Below are 22,352 nucleotides of genomic sequence, written 5' to 3' on the forward strand. Positions count from 1 at the left end.
CGTTATAGTAAGTAAATGTGAGAATTTGATAATTATCGTTTTATCAATGGAATACGTTGCAAGTGCCAGCCATGGGTGTACATTGCACCGTAATATATAGATACACGATGTACTTGTACGTTATTAGGCAATACAATTACACAAGTACTTCGACTAAAACGGTTGGTGCCGTGAACTTACTTTTATTTTTTTATTATTTCGTGATAAACTACCATCGTTACGATAATTTCTTCGAGAACTAATGATGGTATAATAAGTTTGAGATTTTTAAAAAAAACGTTCTGATTTCCGTAAGCGAAACGGCTTTTATTATATTATTGCAATATTGCGCAAAACGTAGACGTTTGTACAATATTACGATCGAATAGGTATAATTTAGTTTTCATTAATAAACAATTAACACCGTTTTATTGATGTTCGATGATGGTACTCCAAAGCACGCGAAATGATCACCACTTATGCGAGGCAGTTGAGTATAAATCGATAGCATTTATTTGGCGATGGCCTAGAGATGGAAGGGAGGAAGTAAACCGTTCGCACCGTTTGGAATAGTAGTTTTTACCATGTCGGTTTAGTTCTCGTAAATTAAATGAAAAGTTATTAAAAATGTTTAAGCCAAATCGTTCTGCTCGAAACGAGATACATTTTATTCCACGATGTTGTTTGTTGAGAAAACGTTTAGCATCATAAATTAATAGCACTCCAGAAGTAATACAAATTAAATTTTTCATGTAGCCTCTTCTGTAGTGCTTTTTAATTTCTTTGTCATTAGTGAATAGAGGTTTCATAAATTTGTCTACTCTAATCGTTCCGGCATCATAAATATTTTGATTTTTTAACCATTCAAACATTAAAAATGTAATGAATAATTATTAAAAAATAATGTAAGATTGGGCACATTTATTCTTTCAAATATCTATATTACTATGGATGCACCTTATCCTAATTGATAATATTCTGGCTTGATTTTCGTTATAAATCATTGATAAATATATAAAATAAAAAATCATTTCTAATAGATATACCACAAACATGAAATAATTTTACTCTCCATTTGGTTGATTTATTTTTAATATATTGTATTGCATTTAAATATCTTTTAAAAAAGACTATTTGTTCGTTGACAAGGAATTTTGATTATAGCTGTAATATTTTTGTATAATTTCATATAAAGGCATCACTATCCTAAACTTATCATTATTAATTGGATTTTTATAAATTATCAAATGTAAATTATTTCTCAATATAAAAAAATCTATTTGAAGTCTTATTCTCTGAAATTGATTAGACGACAAAATTTGGCACTTCTAGTAAACATAGATTTCCCATCAAAGCATTAATACTTATATTCAATTTTATTATTACGGTATATTGTTACGAACAGTATGTACATTTGTGTTAAAAAAAGCATTTTCTAGTAATTCGTTTGAAAATAATTTACTGAACAATTGAAATGGATATGGTAAATCAAGTAGACGGTTATATTGGGTTGTGGTTTAAAAATATCAAAAAATGTATGTACATCACGAATCCACGTAACATTTTTTTTGTTTGTCAAACCTTCTTGGGTAAAATATTCGGTGTATGAGATGATATTATGAATATTTTAAATATTTAATATTCTACTACATTTTTGTCAACTGCGTTTTCGACTTCCATATTTTCAACTATAATTTCAATGAAATCTTCATTGTTAGTAAAAAAGTCTAAGAATAATAAATACTTAAGTGTTAAAGTAGTATAAAAGTTTAGTTTTTAACTTTAAAGTAGTATAAAATATAATATTAAACATGACATAAATAATAGTATTGAAAAATGTACTAAAATAAAAAAATAAATTACCTTTAAGTAATTTCAAATCCTTATAATAAAATGTATCATCCAAATTATCATTGTTAGCCAATTCCTCAATTCCTCAGTATCGGGGTCATTTTAATTTTCAAGTAAATTTAAAATATTATCGTCTAATAAATTACGTTGATCTTGAAAAATCATATTTATAATTTTTAGACAATGTACGAGTAAAACAGTATTCGACAGCATCGCAATGTCCTCTATAGAGTGCAGGTATATCACATAGTATAACATGCATTTAAATTAAATTTTTTTAGATCTGGCTCGTTGAATGCTTTCAGAAATAAGTATATATTTTATAAACAGAAATAATCAACAATACGCAGAAGGAACGAAGATTAGGATAAACGATAAAACCACAATGAGTTAAAAATAGAATATTTACTTGTGCCGGAATAACGATGATTATCATTAAAAATGCAGTCAAAGAATATAATATTAAATGGCACAACTAGTTAAATAAAAAATACGTACTTTTCCTCTGGAGAGTATAATATGACTGAACATAGTTACATCATAGTAGTTTTTCGTAAAGCTTATAAAACTCGAGTGTCCTCAATAGAGGTCAGCGTGATGGAAAGGATTAACAACGACTAACAGGGCGAACCACCCCGTTATACTTATTTCCGTATCTCTATTAATTTTAACTGATGAATTATTTTTGCGGGTCATTCATAACTCCAGAATACTTATACAATCATAAGACATGATATTATTTCATTTTTAAACAATAGTAATGTTTTCATGTAATGTTTTTTTAATACTTTTATTACCTTCTCCTTTGAAGTATAGTAATACTAAGGATTGAATAGCTATGTTACCTACCTTAAATGTAATTTGTTTTTCTGTGATCAAACTTTTGGTAGCTAATCTAAATAAGAAATTATATCTGGCAACTTTTTAAAATACTCAGAATCATACAATCATATTATAGAATGTATTTATTTATTTATTTATTTATTAATATTGTGAACGAGTAAAAACAGAGAATTATATTAAAAACGATACCGATATATTATTTAATTAAAAATTATTGATTTATCGTCATAGCATTTCATTTTTTAAGAAACAGATTAATGGTACTGCTCAATACTGATAATGTAATAGCATACCAAGTCATTATTCCTAATTATGATTTATATATATATATATATATTTATAATAAGAATAAAACAAATAAAACAATTTTGTGCTGATACTTATTCTATGAGAATTATTGGAATGAAAAATATAATTTAAGGTAAGCTTCTGAAGTGTGAAAATAATTAATATCCTGAAATATGAAGAAATAACTTTATATTTTTTATATGCAAATTATTTATTTATTATTTAGGTACATTAAAATATGTATTCGATTTAAATTGAACACCAAATTGAATTTCAAAGAGTAATTTTTTTAGCGGCATAATCTCATACATGGTGTTAGTTAAGAACATAGTATTTTCCTTGATTTTTTTTATTACAGTTCATGAATATTTATGTATTTTGTGCAATTTAGTAGTATTTCATCATCATCATCATCATCATCATGTAGCTTCATGACTCTGAAAGAGTTTTCGCCGCCTTTGTGAATGCTCTCCAACTTCCGCGATCCTTGACCAATTCTTCAATATGAAGAATAATAATATCTATTATATTATATATATAAATAATATCTATCAATATATCTTCAATATCAGTTCGTAATTTCCAGCCTCTCTAAATCTTGTCTTATCCCATCTATCTAACGTTTTTTTTTGGCTTAACCCTTGGTCTCTTCCTTTTGGTTGCCAATCCATGGTTGCTTTGGTTTTGCTTGTTTCTTTTTTTCCGTTTGACATGCCCAAACCATTTTAGCCTTTGTCCTTTTATATAGCTTGTTATCACGGGTATTTATGTAATTTCTCATAACTCTTTATTCTTCCTTCTATGCCAGTAATCGGCTACATCATCATATAAGGGACCAAATATTATTATTAATACTTTGTTTTCGAAGGTTATTAGTTGTTGTTCCACTCGTGTTGTCATGGGCCATACTTCACATCTGTATGAGATTGTGGGTCTTACTACCGTCGTATAGAAATGTGTTTTTTATGCCTCTGAAAAATATCTTTGATTTAAAGTATTTAATTAGAGTAAAATACGCCCTTTCACCTTTATTAATTCGATTACAAATTTCACTATATCAATCATTATTCCTAGTGATTGTTGCGCCAAGGTATTTGAAATTTTGTGTTATCATGAATACGTAGTCCTCTATTGCAAAGTTTTCATCTTTACTTTTCTCTGTTTCCAAAACTACGGTCTTCTCCTCATTTATCGTTAACTCTATCCTTCTTGCTTCGTTTATCAATGATTTTGTGTTTTGTACAATTGACTCTTTATCTTCACCCAGAATGTTTATATCGTCTGCAAATCCTAAAACGTTTAGTACAGTTTCATCTATTCTGACTCCACGGTTGTTTCTTTGTACGTTACGTATCACTTTTTTGAGAGCGATGTTGAATAGTAGTGGCGAGAGCGCATCCCCCTGTTTTAGCCCAGTCAATACATCAAACTCGCCTGGTAGAGCATTGTCCACTCTTACTTAGAACCGTGTGCTATTCATGCACATTCTTGTCAGCGGGATAATTTTTTTGGGGAATCTAAACTCATATATTATGTTATACAGGCTGTCACGTTGAATACTATCGTACGTTTTTTTTGAAGTCCATGAATACCTGCCAGATATTTGATCTGAACCCATATTTTTTTTCCATTAGTTGTCCGATAATTGATAGTTGATCAATTGTAGATCTGCCTTTTCGGAATCTACACTGATATTCCCCTATACACTCCTCTGCTAAAGGTTCCAGTCTCCCTAAGAATATTTTGGATAATACTTTATACGTCGTGCTCAATAATATCCCTCTGTAGTTGTTAGTTTGTTTATCACAGATCATCTTATTTCCTTTTTTTGTAAAAAGGTATAATTATGGAATTGTTCCATTTGTCTGGCAATTTTTCTTTGTACCAGATGTGTTTACATAGTGTATGTGGTGTCCGGTCAAAATAGCAAAAAAAAAAAAAAAAAAACAGCGAAAGGAAAAATAGTGAATTCAAAATATCAAAAAAAAATTTAGCGAAACTGAATTATAGCGATCGAAAATAAATCGAATGTTTGGGAAATAACTATAATAATTCTTGGACCGATAAAATCAGATATCAGTCAATGAGGTATATAATAAGTAATTATTAATAATAATATCATAACAACTATCTAATTAATCCCCTATCGTTTTTATTGTATGTAGTGAACACAGTACACATGTAGAAAAAACATTAAGTTGGGTTCGACGTTCGATGACATAAAGTATAAAAGTGCTGTATATCGTAGTAGTGTAGTGTATTTTCTTTTTATAGTTAATTTTGAATAATGGAATTTATTAAATCTAATAAGGGTAAACATTTTCACGTGTATAATAGTTATACTTATAGAGAAGAAAAAAATATACAAGGAGTCAAATTATTGGAAATGTTTAGATATGCAATGCAAAAGTTGATTAACAACTACAAATAATACTACAGTTAAAAAAGAGCCTTCAGAGCATAACCACGTTCCAGATATATGCAGATTAGAAGTAAAAAAGAAGTCGAAAGAATGAAATTACAAGCACTATCGTCACAAGATAACCCTCAGTAAATAATTTCTTCATCGCAAATTCATCCATTTATATCAGGTGCGTTACCAGAGTTATCTAATTTAAAACACACTTTACGAAGAGTACGCTAACGTTATAACTGCGCACCACCGAATCCTAAGTCACTTTTTAATCTCGAAATACCTGAAAAGTATACTTAACTAAAGATGGAAAACAGTTCCTGCAGTACGATAGTGGCTCATCAGATGATCGTATTTTAATATTTTCTACTAAAGAAAATTTAGAGTTAATGATAAAATGTAATAATTGGTTTGTCGACAGTACATTTAAGAGCTCTCCGATACTTTTCACTCAAATTTATACATGTATTGACAGCCCATTTGTTGACACATACTGTTTACGCCTTGTTACCAAATAAATCACAAAATACATATGTAAGCCTCCTTAATTAATTAAAAAAAATTAAACCAACTTTATCGCCAAAATCGATTATGTCAGATTTTGAAATGGGATCTACTAATGCATTTAAAGAAGTATTTCCAAATTTAAAACAAAAAGGATGCCATTTCCATTTTCCCAATGTATTTGGCGTAAAATACAACAAATTTAATATATGGCCCAAAAATATATATTAGAATCGACATTTTCATTACAGGTACGGCTCTTATTAGCATTAGCATATGTACCAGAAAATCATGTGATAGATGTGTTCGAAGAACTCATAGATTCACAATACTACACCGATAATGAGAACATTTTACGACCATTAATTGATTACTTTGATTACTTGGATAGGCCGTCCAATGGGTCGTAGAAAAGGTCGTAGATTACCGAAATATTCAATTAGTTTATGGAATTGTTACGAATCGGCGACTACCTTATTGCCAAGGACTAATAATGCAGTAGAAGGTTGGCATAAAGAATTCAGTTCATTACTTGGTAAGTATTTTAAAATCTATTATTTATTAAATTAATTGTAGGATTCATTATAATTTATAATGTACCTATTTGAACTATTTAAGGGGCATATCATCCAACCATATGGAGATTTATTGATGTGTTGAAGGAACAGTGATATTTATCGGAAATTAAACACCAACAATTCATTGCCGGAGCAAAGTTCTAATCAAAAAAAAAAATCTATAAAAATTGTTCAGAAAAAATTAAAAGTATTACTTCATCTTACAATACTAATGACAATATTAATTATTTGAAAGGTATTGCGTATAATTTGAGCTTACAAATGTAAAGATTGTGATTTTTAATTAATACATATTTTTATAACATTAAGACAAAACAAAATCTGTGAATAAAATTAATCTTAGTTTTTTTTTTAACTTTTATTTTTGTTTGTTTGCAACATTTCAACTAACTTAAATATAAAATAACAATATTATAATAAATATAATAGTTTAACTTAAATATAAAATATAAATAACATAAATAAATAATATTTCACTGTTTTGGTTTTCGTAACAATGTAAAATTCGCTTTTTTTCATTTCGCTATTTTGCTTTAACTATTTTTCAATTCGCTATTTTTTTTTTCGCCATTTTAGCCTAGAATCAGTGTATGTATAATATATATTTCAGGTAATCTTTTAGCACCTAGTTTAATGAGTTCGGCTGGTATTCCTTCTTGTTCTGGCGCTTTTCAGTTCTTTAATTATTTTATTGCCTTTATTGTTTCATCGAATATTATCTCCTTGAGTTTTGGCTCTGCTCTTTGTTCTATTAATTTTTAAATAGTAGTACTTAATATTACTAATTTTATAATCATGCATATAACCTGGATTATGTATAAATTATAAGATAACAATTTTATATCTACGAGGGTTGAATTGATAATACATTATTTATGTGCTTATAGAGTTAGATAGTAAATATTTAAATTTTCTTCATAAAAAAAAAAAAAAGAAAAAAAGTTATAAATATAGAACACAAAGTTAAGTTTAAAAAAAATAAAAATTGTTCACACATATACTTATTCATCTAAATAAATTTCTTTAAGCCTATGTTCTTTTTAAATTTTTTAAATCGTATTTATTTATATTTTCTATTTATTCAATTTTGTTCATAAATTAAAATTATATTTATTTAACATCTATTATATTAAAACGTGAATTGTTTCATTTTCATTATTTACTAAAAAAACATTTAAGTCATGTGGTAACTCAAAATCCTTGAATATTCCAATAATTCTTTAGATCCCTTTCAATGTACTTGATTAAAAATTAATCCTTTAGTTCAAAACTTCCGAGAACCCAGTCTTATAAACTCTTTTTTTCGTATTCAAGTTATTGTGATTCATCAGTACCGTTTTAAGAAAATTCTTTACAGATTACAGTAATCTATTGTTTAATTTGACAAGTCATATTTGAATTTTCAACTGTCAGGTTTCTGTTTTGTAACACATTCTTTCAAATTATAAAAAAAAAAAAAAAATGTTTACCTATGCCACATTTAATTTTACATTTGTACTACAAAATGGTATCCATAAACTCATATGCAAAGGATATAAACATTTATCTGCATATTTGTAATCGTGTATAAAATTTAAGAGACTCGTAAACCACACGTACTATTATGAATAAGTATTATAAAACCATAAAACCAGATAGTTATAAAATGTTGTCTAAGGAATCACTATTATTTTTATAAAATAATAATATTATATACTTATTTTTTCTTTAAAATTTAAAGACATTATAAAAAGTCAATAATTCTTGTACGTCTGGAAAATGACAATTGAAATTTATTTCATGAATAACGAAAATAATATTTATATTATAATCTTAACTAAAATGTTCAACAAATCATCTAAATATAATAATCAATATGAAATTCGTTGATAAATTATCGATTGAAATATTATCAAATACAGGTTGAAATATCATTTCATCAGAATATAATTGATCAAATCACTCCCTTTATTTGGAAAAAGTATGTATTTCCTATATTTCTTGGACAATATCTGAACTATATTGGGTAAATCACTAGATTTCATTATCAGCATGAGGTGAAATAGAATCTTGGACAACAGTGGAACAGAAACATTATTATAAAATGGCGATTTCTCTGAAAACATGCGGAATGGTAGAAAGGTAGAGCAGAGACACAGTGAGAAAGAGTGAGGAGGGAAAGACTACCGTGAGAAATAGCGTAGATTTATTTAAAGAGCATGAAATGGACTGGAAATGTAAACGCACGGCCTGAAAACGATGGGTGGGAAGACAAACAACAAGGTTTCTCAGATGAAATTTCATCGTAAAATGGGCAAAATACCGGTCATACAAACCTGAAAAGTTTTACAAAAAAAAAAAAATTAATAATAATAAGAATAAACCACATACAGCATATTATTCATAACAAAAATATATAAAAACAAATAAATTTAACGGGAATTTATTATCCTGGTTGAATAAATATGGTAAAAATCGTGTGATAGTGTTAAATAGAGTTTTAGACTCCAAATCTATGATTATCCAACTTACATTTCGAAAAAAAAATGGAACGTCACGTTTAGTGAAACGAATTGAACAAATTACAATTTTGATTAAGGGATAATTAAAATTAAAATTTATTCCATGCAATTAAACACGAGCTCATTTAATATGACAATAAACATGAATATTTTTTTCGTGGTATACCTAACTCTATCATAAACAATCTTTCAGGATGAAATCTAATTAAAAACTATTAGTTAAACTAAAAACTATACTATGTAATCATTTTATTGTGTGATTTTGTCAATTTGTACTGACTTTAGCTTATAGGTAATTCTTTACTTTTAACAAAAAATTATTACAAGTTTAATCTAATACATAAACTTGCTATGAAAATAACAATAGTTTTTATATATAAAAAAAAGATTATTTCTTAAGAAGCATTAAAATAATTGTATTTTTCAATGTACCGTGAATAAATAAAAAAACAATGAATATGTAAAAGGCTAAAATTTAAATCGATTAAAATCTTTTATCAAATTATTATAGGATATAAGTCATAAGTAGCTTATGATACCTCATATATATTTATACATATACATTTAAATAAAAAAAAAAGAATTAAATAATCAGTGTCATAAAAACCGGATGAGCAAAGTGTGCATTACGTATACGGCTCTATACCTCATATTATTTTATGGGGCCTAAAACGACTTAACGACTGGCATAAAAATATCAATATAAAATTTATTTAAATCAAACCATTGTTATTTACTAAAATTACTCATGTACCCCTTGCCCAGCATTCTTCTAAGTTATTGTGTTATGTTCTCGTGTTATTCAAATCATATTATAAATAATATAATTAAAAATGAAATGAAAGTAATGTGAATTAGTTGTAATAAAAATAAATACAATATCTATTTAGTTGTTCACTTTTGTATGACATATTTTTAATGCTATTTTATTCTAGTAAACTAGTAGCTTTTTCCCAATAAAATACCCCAAGTATTATGTTCAATAATATAGGTATATGATTAGTATGTAATTTTTTTTAACTTCTCTGGTATACAAGTTCAGAGTAAATTATTTATTTCAAAATAAACTATCTTATTTATTTAAATATTAACTATCATTTTTATTCAAATTTTTAAATTTAAAAAATTTTTCAACTCTTTAAAATAAATTTTTTTATTTTCTATTGAAGAAGTTATAATGATAAGGAACCTCGAGATTATGATTAGCGTACAAGAATCGAGTAGTCTAGTTACAATACTGAAAATAATTATTTTTATAAACATCATTTTTATTTTTATTGTAGTATTTGCATTTTTTAAAATTGTAACCAAAGTATATTTAAACATTTTGTCATACATTTTATATTGAAGTTTATTTGAAAATCGAATTAGTTTAGTTTAGTTCTAACAAATAATGTTCACTGTATGTATTAATAAATACTAACTTTAACTCTTATAACAGTTCAAAATAGTTTTGTAGTTAAATATATAATAACTATAGACAAAGAAACAAAAAACAATACTATTCAATGACAAAACACTGAATTTCACTAATCATAGCAATTTATATAATAAAATGAATATATTTGTTCATTATTAATTAATTATATTGCACAAATGAAACATTGCTAATTTTGGTCAACACTGTGTAGTGTTATTTAATGGAAAAATCAATAATTATTAATCTTGTTCTCTGTTTAATACTGGGATGTTATACTTAAGAATAAAATAATCAAAATTAGTCACCCGTACTTATGTAATAACAAATATCACATTGCACATTTTCTAAAATATAACAATAGGTACATTTTTATTTGTATCACATCTGAAAAGTATTTTTTCCGTCTTATTATGTATTATAATTTAGAATATAACATTAATTTTTTTCTTTATATTATATATCAGTAATTGAATAGTTAATATTATGTCTATATTTTTCAATTCTTAGTAAAATTTAAATTTATATTTATTGTATGATAATTTTTCGGCTATTCAGAAAGCGAAAAAAAAACGTAAATATATTAATGTAATAATTTATTGAAAAGTACTATTTTCGTTTCAAAACAACATTAACTAAAACAATCAAATACTAATTCAGAACCAAACTATAAATTATTCTCTCATAAATGTTTAAGTTAAACAATACCCTTTATTTATCTCAATTTGTATTTATTTGTGATTTATATTGTAATCCTTATTTAATAGTAAAATGTACAACAAGGATTGACACTAAATCCTCGATAATTTTGATGTTTTAAAATATTTTAGGCAATTTTTAACGATCGCTTAAATCTATGAGGATTAATAGATAAAAATAAAAGATTTAACATGAGAAAATCTGATAAAAAGTTTAACCCTTTACCTAGAAAGAATTACATAGTACCTCGTACCACATAGTACGAAGAACATCACTATAATTTTCATAGTATACCATTTGTTTGTGAAACTTGATGTTGTATAATATTCTGTTCGAGGTGTTTAAGTTACTTCAATATTTTCTATGATATCTGTTTTGAGATGTAATTGAATAAGTTATCATGCGAATGTAGATTATGTGAAGTTTGAGAAGAAGAATAATTCGTTCTACAAAAAACTTAAAAATTGTTGATCGAATAATCACTGAAGTCCAACATATAATCCAGTAATGAAAAATAAACTAAGCATAATATGACAGCAGTTGTAAGATGCCAGTAGTCAAAGAGTAAGCAACTATAAAACAACTGTATCGAATTTTGTCTTTCTGAGTACTCTTAGTAGATACGACTGGCTAAGGAACCTATGAATACTATAATAAACGTGCTAAACGTTTTATTTTCAATCATTGTTGTCTTTTTTACATTTTATTCTATAATATACATAACGCAATATTAAATATGAATAATATTTTTGGCAACTAAGTATTTTTAATCGGATATTACTACTATTTTAGAATATTTGATTGCATTAAAAAAATTTATTTATTTCAGTTGGTATTCAATAAATTACAACAATGGTTTAATATAATTTTAAAATACAATTCATAATTGTACACACACACATATATATATATAGTATCGTTACCAATGGTCATCAAATGAATAAAAAATTATTTCATATTTCATGCGAGTAAAATGAAAAATAACATTCACTCTTAATTTAATAATAAAAATCACCATTGAAATTGTTTACAACAAATAATTTATCAGTTTGAGTAAATTATGAGTGAAACATTTTCATACAAAGGAAAATATTTTGCTTGTTATGTTATAATATTCAAATAAATAAATGTATTTTTAGTGTATTTTATGTCATTTAATTTTAGTCTACACATTATAAAATACAGTGGAACCTTAATAACTCAAAAAAATGCCTTGGCCCCTGCCTTACAATACATAATATGTGTCATACATTTTCTCAATAATTCGAAAGTCACTAACTCGAATTTATCAATAAGTTGAATTAATTATAGTTGAATTATAACTTATAACTCGAATTTACATAATAATATATAACAAATACGTATTCGATAAATGTAAGATCAAATAACCAAATGTATTATTAAAAATAACGATAATCGTAATTGAAAACCGATTAATATTATTAATCTAATCTTTACTAAATGCTTAAAATGTACACTTATACATTCAATGATATAATATGGCTTTGCTTAAAATTACACTTGTCCAGGCATTAGATAATTTATAGGTTGTACATTCAAGAAAAACGAGAAATCGAAGACGAGATTTCTCCGTACTAAATGTTATTGAAAACTTTACAGATAGGTCAGACAATAAAAAACAATCAAAAATATCAAATTTCTTTAAAAAACAGTTTTAATTTATTCATTATATTGTATTTTCTTTATTATATACAATTTATACAAAAACATACATATTTATTACTTCGTACTTTTTATAGAATACTTTTTTAAAATTTTAATACAATATACATACCTGCATATATTATACATTTATTAGTAAATATATAAATAAATAAAATTATAAAATTAAGTCTTTTGTTTTTAAATAAAAAAATATTTTTGGTAAATTCAATTTTTTTGCCGATTCGAGTTATCGAGGTTACACTATATTAACGTATACAAAATACAAATAATCTTGTTCAAAAAAGTGAATAAAAAATTGCAGTTCACACTTTTTTCACCTCATTACGTACTCTAATGTATATATTTACCATGGACCTTTTTTTTTATATTTAATTTGAAAATAATTTGAATTAAAGTTATTCAATATTATATACTCGGGATAAAAGTTAAACATGTTTCGATTTTATCGTATCGACATTTTTTTCAGCCATCCGTTGATTTATTTTACATAGTAATGGTTGCAAATAGTTTATAGATGTATAATACATGTTAATTTATAAAAATAAAAATATGTGTGGTATTATTTTGATGGCATAAATCAAAGAAATTTGAATCAGGGACTGGAATCTTTTGAATTTATCGGTATCGATTCCGGTACTGGTTCTCAGAAAATAAAATAACTCTTCCAATTTGGTTTTGGTTCTATGATGAAAACTAATAAAGGTACCGGTTTCTGTTATCAGTAAAATATAATATTATTTTTTATCGATGAAAAAAAAAATAGCGAATATACTATAATATACCATCATCCATTTGTTAGTGTAGTATAGTAGTAAACGATAAATCATTTTAATATATATTACTGACAATCAACGTTACAGAACGATAGAAGTTCTATCGTAGAACATTATTGTGTTGATTTTTACAATTTGGTAATCAATTATCACCTACTATTTCTATGTGTAGTGTTGGTTAAAAATAGTATAATACCATTGATTATTAATATTATTAAAATACTTATATTTATAATCATTGATATTATATATAAATAAGTGAGTAACTACTAACTGATAAAACTAAATCATTATGTATCAGAATTTAGAGGATAAAAAACTTTTATATTAAAAATTGCATACGATAAATCGATAAATAGGTTAAAAATAATTAAATTATAAATATTAGCCTTCGTTCCATAGAAACAGTACCTAGTTGATAATACATACAATACTCGTCAATCTTCAGTAAACTATGAACTACAATTTACACTAGCGGGTAAGGTGTCTATTTTATTAATATCATCACTTTATTTGGAAGATAATATTGATTCCAATTATGGTATATACTGGGAAGTATATTTCTATATTATATTATTTTGAGATAAATATACACGTAATAAATATTTCAAAAATATAATTTTAAATAGGTAAAGAATAAGAATAAGAACTTTGTATAATTCTAGGTATAAACATAATGAAAATGGATCCCTGATTATTTATAAACAAAGTAGTAACTACAAATAATTTATGCTAAATAAAACTATTAATTTTGAGATCTAAAAGAACCTTTATAGTTTAAAAATTCCGGTTTGGTTCGGATACTTCATTTATCAATATAAATGTTTTGGTTTCAGTATCGGTTCCTATTATTTAAACGTTTTGGTTCTTTTTTTTTTTACAATTATTTTTACAATTTTTTACATTTTAAAATTTAATCAAATATATACAATAATGCACTCAATGGTTGATTAAAATAGTGTCTATAATAATTATAGACACTATTACAATAATTACAATTATTGTAAAATGTAGGAATATTACAATACAAAAAGAAATTTAAGTTATGTTGATGCGAAACATATAATACGCAATTCAAGCTAATTTCACGGAATGAAAGAAATAAAATAATGCTATTACTGCTTATAACATATAATACTTAATCACACGCTGTCATTTAATTATTTATACTCACGCATTAATTTCATAGGTAAAGTCTATTCATCTTACATTTAGAAGAACACCATCATTGGCATAAATTAAACTTATTTGTTACAAGTTACAGAATAAAAATGATCCCACAGAAGACAAACAATAGTTTTCTTCAGATCAAGGTAAAAACGATAGGAATGAGGGGAAAAAAGAATACTCAAACGAAAGTGCAAATGTTGTTTGATGATTACTACTACCCTGTATGGGTTTATTTTATACTGATTACTCGAAAGACTCTCAAAGCAAACTAATAATGTAGCAATAGTGACTTATTGAATAGAGTACCTATGTAATAAATAAAAACGTGCCCGCCTTTCGATTGTTTTTGTTAACATTGCTTAACCCTGTAGTAGATAACATATTCTGGTACAGTGTTGTATAAAATGAGTTTGTTGGAAACCCAATGCATTAAAAATTGAATGTGTATATAAATACAACAAATATATCTTGTCGTTTTATTATTCCTTGATTACATATAACCTTTGGATATAAAGGAGCATTTTGTTGGTGGAAATTTTTTATTCTCTTTAATTCATCAACATCTTTTTTGGTGTTCAATATATTTAATTGTTCAAAATCAACATAATTTTAGGTTATTCATTAAAAATTATCTAATATTATTTTATTGTATTCAAAACATGAATAAGAACGGAAAATTAAATGTTGAACTGTATTTGAATAATATTTAATTTGGTGATCTGGCGTATAGCATAGGCAATATGGATACATCCCAGTCATAATGAAAAATGTATTACATAATCGATAAGAAAAATATTTTGGAAACTTAGATTCAATCGTAGTTAATGACTGAAAACCAACTCAATACATCGTATTATATTCCAAAATGATTATAATTTTAATTTTTAATTGCTGATAATTTTAATCAATTTTAGGTCACAAGAAGTGAAATATAACACCATAATTTTTGTATTAAATAATATACATACATAATATAATAATAACAGAGTATACAGGATGCTTATTTAAAGTTTTTTGCTGAACATAAAATAATGTATAGCATACCCAGGTTTTATTTAATATTTTGGAAGTGACTATATTTGATAATTATGTATATCATTGGAATATTATTTAATGAATCATGGATTAGATCTTAAATAATTTAAGCCCTATCTAATAAAATCCTAACATTAATGAAATATATAATATAATTTGAGTATAGCATTTTTATTACCTTACTATTGATAAAATTGTGTATTAAAGTATTGTACATTTAATTTCATTTTCATAAAGGTACGCTGTATATCAAACTTAAATATATACATTTGATCATACAGAATTATACCTTTGAATAAAATAAATGGGCAAACTATTTTAAGCAGCTGTTGAATTGTATTACATCAAATAGTTTATTCTACTTTGAGAATATAGAAACTAATAATACAATCTGCCTAGCACCAATTAAGGAGGAAATTCAGGAACATATAAGAAACTTAAAGAACCATAAGGCACCCGGAGAGGATGGTATACCTGGAGAATTACTTAAAAGTATGGAAAATTATATGCTTGAATGTGTGTCCGAACTAATAAAAGAAGTTTGTGAAAAATAAGTGATTCCGGAGGAATGGCAAATAGCGTTGATATAACCTATACACAAAAAGAGAGATAAACAGTTGTGTGATTTATAGAATTATAGAGGAATCGCTCTATTAAACGTTACCTACAAAGTGCTATCCAAATGTATATTAAACAGAATTAAGCCATGGGTAGAAAATTTTTTTGGAAGATTATCAGGCAGGCTTTAGATAAAATAGATCCACCACGGATCAGATATTTATTCTGAAACAAATTGTCCAAAAAAATGTGGGAGTTTAACCGAGAAGTACATGTCCTATTTATTGATATTAAGAAGGCGTATGGTTGCATACCTAGGGAATTTCTGTTGAATGTACTAAGACAGTTTAAATTTCCCCAGAAATTAATTAATCTGATAAAAGCAAACATCTTACATTCAGAAATCAAGATCAAAGAATATTTTATCACAAGGGATATTAATATCGACTGGTTTGAGACAAGAGGATGCTTTGTCAACCATAATATTTAATATTGCGTTAGAAAAGATCATCAGGGAGAGCCGTATTGAAGAAAATGGAGTACGTTTGGGATGTTGCATAATAGAACTATTGGCCTAGGCAAACGACATAGTATTACTTACCGAAAATAAGGAAAATCTCAGGGAGCAAGCGGAAAAACTTCTAAATACGGCAAAAAGAATTGGTTTTAAAATAAATGCTAAGAAAACGGAGTACCTAGTCATGCAGAGAGGAAAGCTCGTGGATCATATTCACCCATTTTTAGAAGTTAGATAATACAAGTTTCAGAGAGTATGAGAGTTCAAATATCTGGGATCGATTTTGACAGAAAAAAACGTGAACTTACAGAAATAAAAGCAAGACTCCAATCCGGTAATAAATGTTACTACGAACTTAGTAATTTGTTAAAGGCGAGAACGATATCGAAGAACCTCAAGATATAACTATATCGCACCCTCACCCGTCCAGTGGTAATGTACGGTTGTGAAGTATGGACGTTACGGAAATCAGACCAAAACAGACTACTGATATTTGAAAGAAAAATATTAAGAAGAATCTTCGGACCGTGTATAGATGATACCACAGGGGAATGGAGAAATTCGTAAAAATGAGGAACTTAAACAGTTGTACCAAATGCCTGATATATTAGAGAAATTAAAAAAAGAAGACTCCAATGGGCAGGACATGCATGGAGAAAAGAAGGAACTCTAATACGAATGGTTCAATTTGGAACTCTTCAAGGAAAAAGACCCTTAGGACGACCCCGACTAAGATGGAAAGACCAAGTCAGGAAGGACGTACAATCAATAGACCCAAGGGCCAAATGGAATGTCATAGCGATGAATAGAAGGAAATGGCAAGATAAATGTTTGAATATATGATCATAATGGTCGATTCAAAGAAGAAGAAGAATTATACGTTTTATTATCATATTTATTCTAAAAAAAAAATTCTCATAATTTTTAAGGAATATTTCTTTGCAAAATTCAATCTACTAAGACAGGCGATCATTTTTACTAACTTAATTTGTGTTCTTTTATGCGAAAAGAAAATTATTTACTACCCCTGAATAACTGATTTTGATCCGATAAATAAATAAATTTATAAGATAGATTGATTAATTTGTTTATATTAATATTGATTTCTGTTTGCATAAACTTTTGAATTAAAAATTTTGAATGGGAACTATTTTAAGAGAAATATTTGCACAATATATTCTTTAGTTGTATGGTTACTATTTTAAAATGTATATTGAATTTATTTATCACATCAACGTGTTTTATTTATTGTTCGATAGACAAATATTTTTCAATGGATATTACATTTTGGAATTATGAAGAACAATATTAAATAAACAGTTTTTACGATGTGCTATTTGAGTTTCAATTAAAATGATAAATTTCTCTCGATAAAAATGTCATATAGTAGTATAAACAAAATATATTTCATTCAAATTATTGTCTGGTGTAATCGTATTGAGCAATGACAAAAAAAACAGAAATAAGAAGTCTTCTACGGTTGTCATAAAGTGTACATTTTATAGACATATCGCCTAACCATTCATGTCAGACACTAACGTAAACTATGTAAAACCACAAGGGAACGCAATGTCAAACATGATTGATGATAAGACTATAAGACAAATGTCTCTCAACACTACCAACGAGATAAAATTTCTTTTTAACCTTTGTTCGGTTCATATCATTAACCACATATTCATCAATTTTCTGAAACTTGTCTAATAACACATTCTTCTACTAATGATTTTAATTAAATAATTTCTGTCACATAACTTATGTTGTTGGTAAAAATAATAATGGATTAAGTATTGTTTGTGAGTTAATAATTGTATTTAAAAAATACATTGTCTGATATTAGAAATTTATAAATATAACTTTTTGAACGTAAGACTATTATGAATAACCTCTAATAATTATTTAATTATAATTTTTTTCTTGATAAATACAACTTTTAGTTCATATTTTTTATAAAAATGAAAACTGTTAAATCAATAAGTTTAAAAAACCATATTTTATTTTAAAAACCTTGAAATACAGTAAACTCGCTTAAGACGTTCTTTAAAAGACTACCTCACTATAGCGTTTTATGCGGAAGTTGAAAAAAAAATTAAGTGATTGAAATATCGAGTTTATTTTTTATTAAGTATTAAATATAATTTAACAGGTAAAAAATTTATAAATTATAATTACATATAATTTTTGCTGCTGATTTGAATTAAAAAAGAAATACATACATTTATCTATATTATTTTTTCCGTTTTATTATATATTAAAAATATTTCTCTATTTTTGTTTTTTTAAGATTCTAACAATGAGTTTTAAGAAAAAAATATTTTGATTTCATTATCATAACCTATGATTTCTTCGGCAATTTTTGTAAAGGACAATGGTTTTCGAATTTCATGTAAGTGTGGTAAATCAGTGGTAATTGTAGAATTCGATACTGAATTGTCTGGATCTTCTTCTTGATTGTCTTAAACTTCAAACTATAATGAAATACGTACCTATTCATTAAGATACTATTTAAGTAAGTATTATAATAAAAAAAAAAAAAAAAAACGAAAAATACGATAACTACTCATAAACGAGTAAAATTTCTATTTTTATTTTCACACAATTTCTGCAGTTTGTCTTAATTTGCGGAAAAAAAGTGCGTTTTATCCGATGGCAAAAAACTGAGCATCGTAACAGGTAAGTTTTTACATTGACTAGTATAGGAAATGTCTAGGAACCGAGGAAGAACAGCGTTTTACGTGGGAAAGATATATATGGGATATATATTTATTCTATGTTTCCTTACATTGTACAACTGTCAGTTAGACTAATTTACTAAACATCTCAACCTATATATTAAAAAAAATTACTGTGCTTGATTTGGACAGTTTCTTCGTGAAGGTTTTCTACCTTAAAATATAGAAAATCGCATTGTCTCTGGGAAAGAAATATTAAGAATTATTTTTGTTTTTTATTTGTATGTATCTTTCATGGATAATAATCCAGAATCATTTTTCCAGCTTGACAATTTTTTTTTTACCGTCGAATATATACAAGTATATATGATTGATTTATCAAAATATATGCACTTCAAATCAGAATTGAAGTGGTTTTTTTTATTACCAAAATGAATCGATTTAAAACTATAAAATATACCTAAATAAAATAATATAAAAAAAAAAAATCTGCAATTTCATTAAATTTTAAAAGTATATTTATTTTATTTTTTAACACTTTTATGTAAAAATAAAAAGATAAAATGTTTTATGATGTAAAATGTTTTATACTAACTCTTAATAACTAGTTAAAAGTTCAAAAAAAACTTAAAAAGATGGTAAAATAACATGAAGTTGATGGACAAATTTATTGATTTGTGTATTATTTTAGAGGACATAATTTACATTTTATATGTGAAGTTTAACTTATCTATTTATTCATCATTTTAAAATACGAAACAATAATTTAAGCTTTAAAAATATTGTCAGTATCTAAAAATTACAAAACTTTTTTTGGGTGTGAAATTCCATATTTTTTTATTATTTTAACTCGACCCAAGAAGATACATCCATTAATATACATTTAATCTACTCACAGCACTAATTTTATGATAATTTAATTTGTTTTCGTTAACATGGAAAATTTTATTTGCACGATGGTAATTTTTCAAGGATTCTTTAGTATACATTAGATTTATACATTCATTTATACATTATACATTTATTGATTATAATGATACTCATTATTATAATCATTATAATTAGTACATTATACATTAGTTTTATTGTATATTTAAATTATGCACTGCTTGGCAATGTCAAAAATTAAAACATTTAATAACGGTGTATATTAATAGATTATTTGCTTTTCCAGTATTATTCAGATTTTTGGTTGTGCACTGATGTGTTGAAAATATAGCAAGATCCGTACCCATCAAAGATTGACTCCACAGCATAAATACAGGTTCAAAATCAAGAAAAGCGGCAAGGATATGGTGACAAACGATGAATATGCGCTGTGAAGATGGAATGAGTCCAAAACATCGACAGCATACATCTTAAGTCACGGACATCCGATTACGTTAATTAGTTTAATTAAAACTATTTATTTATTTAATTTATTTATTTAATTTAATCAATCCGTAAAATTGTATACTAATTCTGAATAACAATTAAAGACTATTGATAGTTTTTTTTATTTAATCCATATAAATCGAAAGGAAAACTATCGTAATAAAATGTATGTTAAGGCTTACAGTCATTTACTTGCTATTGAAATAATGCCAATGCGGATCAGTCTGTATTTACCTGCGAAAAAAGTGAAATAAAATTACATTTTTTTAGTATTTACATTATTGTTATTATCATACTATATATAATAATATAATGTCATTATATATTCCTAAATTTATTTTTAATTTCAAAAATCTTGTTCCGGCATTAGGTTTTCGATTTAATACATGCAAATGATTAATTTTGGTTGGTTATTAAGAATTTTGGCAGTTGTTTCGGGGAGTTTGTGTTTTGTTCTGGTGATGCACATTCATTAATCTGTTAATATATGTTAAATGGTAACTCGTACCCCGCATTTTGAACAATTTGAGGGTTCTTTTTTGGATGTTGTATTTCTAATATTATTAATTTGAAAATCTGAGAGAGTTTTTACAGTTCACCGATCTGATTAATCTGAAATTAAAGTGCGTTTTAAGTTAGGGCAAATGATTTGCAGCTTTAAAAACTCACCAAATATGAACTTAATTATTCAAAATGTGCATTAAAAATATGCACTTAAATAGACAAAATATAATTTTATAAATATGTATTTCAAAATTAATATTTCAGAAAAAAACATTAGAATTGATCTGTAAGTAATTATTATTATAATGAATACATTTTATGTACAATATTATTTAACAACTTAAAAGTTACAATTAACTATTTGCTTATTTTATGGGTTTTCTTATCTAATACTTACTTTAGACAATTTTTTTAATAAATAGTAAATATAACACGTTTGGACGTTTGGTCTACGGTTAACCATTGAGAAATACAGCGATTACTGTAATTTGAATACGTCCGATGCGTCCGATGCCGGCGAGAGGTGTCTCCGTGGTCCGAAACAATATATTGTGAGTTGAACAATATCATCTCATCTGTCTTTAAATAAAATTAATAACCCGACATTTAATCTAATCGACAACTCTCGAGACGAGTTTTTAGGAAAAACATGCACCTGGGAATAGTCAAAAACCATATAAGTATTATAATCAAAATTTTGAATAATTTTAAATTCAACGTTATTTTTACTGTATAAATAAATAAAAACGTCGATGAAAAAATACTGATAAAATGATAATTTATTTAAAATTCTCATTTAAAAATATAAAATGGAAGAAATATGCTCTAAAAACCAAAAAACGCATAATATGCATTTATATGTACAATAAAATTTCAAAACAAGTTTGTGAAAGCATGAAACATATTTGTTTTTTATTTTGCTATTTTTGTAACTTTGCAAAGAAATATGCAAATGCTACAAGTCCCTGCTCTAGTTATAATAAAAATTAG

The 22,352-nt window shown here is 26.0% G+C and overlaps 1 protein-coding gene and 1 pseudogene across 1 annotated transcript in view; one reads left to right on the forward strand and one right to left on the reverse strand.

Moving 5' to 3' along the window:
* Positions 1-22,352, reverse strand: part of LOC112693792 (dopamine receptor 1-like) — a 295,063-nt gene that overhangs the window by 132,673 nt on the left and 140,038 nt on the right. The window lies entirely within an intron of this gene.
* LOC112693793 lies at positions 5,966-6,723 on the forward strand (annotated as a pseudogene).

Source organism: Sipha flava, unplaced genomic scaffold (assembly GCF_003268045.1).
Source record: "Sipha flava isolate LNK unplaced genomic scaffold, YSA_version1 99_pilon_pilon, whole genome shotgun sequence".
Classification (NCBI taxonomy): Eukaryota; Metazoa; Arthropoda; class Insecta; order Hemiptera; family Aphididae; genus Sipha; species Sipha flava.